The following is a 2,937-nucleotide window of genomic DNA, read 5'->3' as shown; positions in this document are numbered from 1 at the left end:
AATGCACAAACCCCTTTGGGTCTCAGCTTCTTAATAAATCAAGTGGGAATAATTAAACTCCCCTTGAGGCTGTTGTGAACATTGGGTGACACAGAGTCTGCAAACAACCTGGCCCGGGGCCTGGCTCACAGGAGGTGCTCCAACAGGGTAGCCAGTCCTGACACCCATGCACTGTCCATCGCTGTCAGCCGTGCGCCCAGGCTTCAGGATGGACACGTGACTCCACCTCTCGCAGCCAGGGCCCTGCAGAACAGAAGGCCTTCTGAGAGATGGTAGGATGATTTGGGTCTATCTGTTATCCTGCTCTCATTTTTGTGTTTGGGAATTCGTTAAGAATTCATTTTGATGAATCCCAAATGCATGCACCATGAAAAACAATTAGCATTAATAGTGTAAAAGAAGGAGATCAATAAATAGATTCATTTTTAAACTGTAATAATTTATTTGCTTCCTGACTTTTGGGAAATACTGCATCTTCGGGTGACACACCGACCTTTAAGTAGCCGAACCCTGATGATTTGTGACAGGAGGGCTGCTACGCGGGGCGCACACCCAGCTCTGGAGCGCACGACACCAGCGACCAACAGCACCAGTGGGCAGGCGTGGAAGCAGCCCCTTCCAGCAGACATCGTGCCCTGACAAACCGTTCATCAGGCGTGTCTCATCCTTACACACTTCCCGAGCGCAGCACAGCAGATGGTAGAAATTAAGGAGACCAGTATACCGAAGACGGGGAGGGAAAATCTGGCATTCATCAGACGATGAGCAGGGAAAGGAAGAAAGAACTATTTGAAGAGGAGCTGCTGAGGCTCTAAGACACAAGACGTGCCGCGTCAGGGTCTCCCTTGCAGCAGGAAGGCACGGGAAAGAATGTCTGGGTGCAGAGACAGGAGGTGATCCGAGACCTATCAGGAGGGAAGGGGCAAAAGCAATGAGACTGCATAGACATGGAGGGAAGAAGAGAGAGAGCCAGGGCCCCCTCCTCCCTTGCTGTGGAGTGGAGGGCTGATGCCGTCATCCTTTCTCGTGACCACGAATGAAACACAATGACCTTGTACTCCTGGCACCTAAGACGCCGGAGCGGCAGGAGCTCAGCGCCGAAGGAGGCGAGGGCTTGCTTAATAGAAAGGGGCAGTGGGGTGCGAGTGGGACTGCAGCCCTGCTCTTTTGCAGCCCCAAGGGGGGGTAGCAGCAGGGAGACCAGCGTGTGGGTTCTCTCCGCCCGGGAGGACAGCGGCACCAGGCTAGGGCTCGGGACTCCGGACAGACGGATGGCACAGCCCATGGTGCCCGGGGGGCCATCTGGCGGCTGCTGGGCCAAGAGGGCAGCGGGGCAGACAGCGGCCTGGTTTGCGGGTGGCTGCAGATGGCCAGCAGCATGCTCCCCCCCCCCCCGCCCCGCCAGGCTGGGGGCTGGGGGCCAGCACAGATTACATTTTCAGGTGATAGTCATCTTTGACCTTTGGGACCTCTGGGGCCACTGGTCATCCATCTTAGAGCCGCTGACTAGCAACCTCTGGCTATTTTTATGGCCAGCAAACATTGCCCATTGATTGAATTGATTGAAATCTGCATCTGGTTCGTGGGGAAAGGACACAGCCTCACAGCCCGAACGTGCAGCGGTGTTGTCTGTGGTCTTCTGCCCTCTCCTCCCCTCTTCCCTCTCCCTGCGCGGAAGTGTGCCTGGAAACAGGGCACACGTGGAGGCGCGCGCGCACGCGCACACACACACACACCCCAAGCACACAGCCACACACACCCGCAAACACACACCTGTACGCACCACCACTCCTACAGACACACACTTACCACATTCTTTTCCAGCACGTTCCCTGGCATGGTGCTCATTTCCTGTCAGAAGTGAAAGGGCTCCTCAAAGGACTTCAGCTGAGAAAAGCAGAGGAATGTTTAACTCAAGGGGAGTCCACACAAACCCACACACTCATCTATAAAAACACGCACTTGGGAGCTTGGAAAATAAAAAAACAAACAAAACATATCCGGAATAAAAAACATGTCTGGTGATTTTGCAATGAGTCAGCTTGGCTAAGCGGAACACTGTTTCCCATAATTCCCTTCCCTGCATGTTTAGGGTGAAATTTAGGTGAGATAAGTGCCGGAAGGGAGGCAGGCCTCATGACTATTCTGGAAGGTTCCCCCTTCCCCCTGCTTCCTGTCCCAGCCCCCTCCTCCCCTGAGGAACCAGAGCCTCCTCCCTGGTGTGGGGCTGGCGGGGGCCGAGGGCCTGGGGAGCCCTTTATCTGGACCAATTGGGTTGGGTGGTTGGGAGGTGCCCATGTGGTGACAGTGGCCGCTATAGGGTGAGCCTCGGTAGGGTCACAAGATCCTGGAGCCCCACCCCAGACTGGGGAGATGCGCTTCTGTTTAAGCCTTTGATCTAATGCCAGGTTGAAGATAGATGCCAGGGGATTGGCTCCTGCAAACAAAACAAAAAATAAAACAAACAAACCAAAGGGAAAAAAAAGAAAAAAGAAAAAAACGAGTGGCAAGGGAATTTTGTTAGTGGGAAATAAGGTAAATTGGCAGCCAGGAGCCTGGGCCACGTGGCACTGGACAGGGACCCCGAAGATGGCAGCAGGCAAGGGGCCTCACAGTCTGCAGGAGAAGTGGGGTGTGGCCCTTTCCCAAGCCCTGCTCCCCTGGGACCCAGCCCTGCCAGGATACACAGGTCACCTCCAAGGACACCAAGATGACACCTCCTATTCTGTGGCCTCCAGCGACCAGGTGGCCCTCGGAGTCGGGCTGGCTCCAATTTGTACACTGGTTCAAATCCCAGCTCCACCGGTTTCCGGTTATTGTGACGTTGGACATTAGTTACCCCTGTTACCCTCAGTTTTCCTTTCTGTAAAATGGGCACTATGGTACTTATCTCCCATGGGGCTTGTGAGAACTATCGAAGCTGACGCGCCCAGTCCC

General features: G+C 54.5%; 1 long non-coding RNA gene across 1 annotated transcript; it reads right to left on the bottom strand.

Moving 5' to 3' along the window:
• Positions 1-418: 418 nt before the first annotated feature.
• LOC112835225 (uncharacterized) lies at positions 419-2,063 on the bottom strand. The gene is made up of 2 exons (XR_003211149.2): positions 1,810-2,063; positions 419-905 (listed from the first exon to the last, which is right to left on the bottom strand). It is a non-coding gene; the product is annotated as an uncharacterized lncRNA (long non-coding RNA).
• Between the last annotated feature and the right edge of the window lie 874 nt (positions 2,064-2,937).

Source organism: Callorhinus ursinus, unplaced genomic scaffold (assembly GCF_003265705.2).
Source record: "Callorhinus ursinus isolate GAN/ISIS: 27379988/994484 unplaced genomic scaffold, GSC_fseal_2.0 scaffold11, whole genome shotgun sequence".
In the NCBI taxonomy this organism is placed as follows: domain Eukaryota; kingdom Metazoa; phylum Chordata; class Mammalia; order Carnivora; family Otariidae; genus Callorhinus; species Callorhinus ursinus.
Note: the sequence above shows the minus strand (reverse complement) of the source record. Positions and strands in the feature narration are given on the sequence as shown.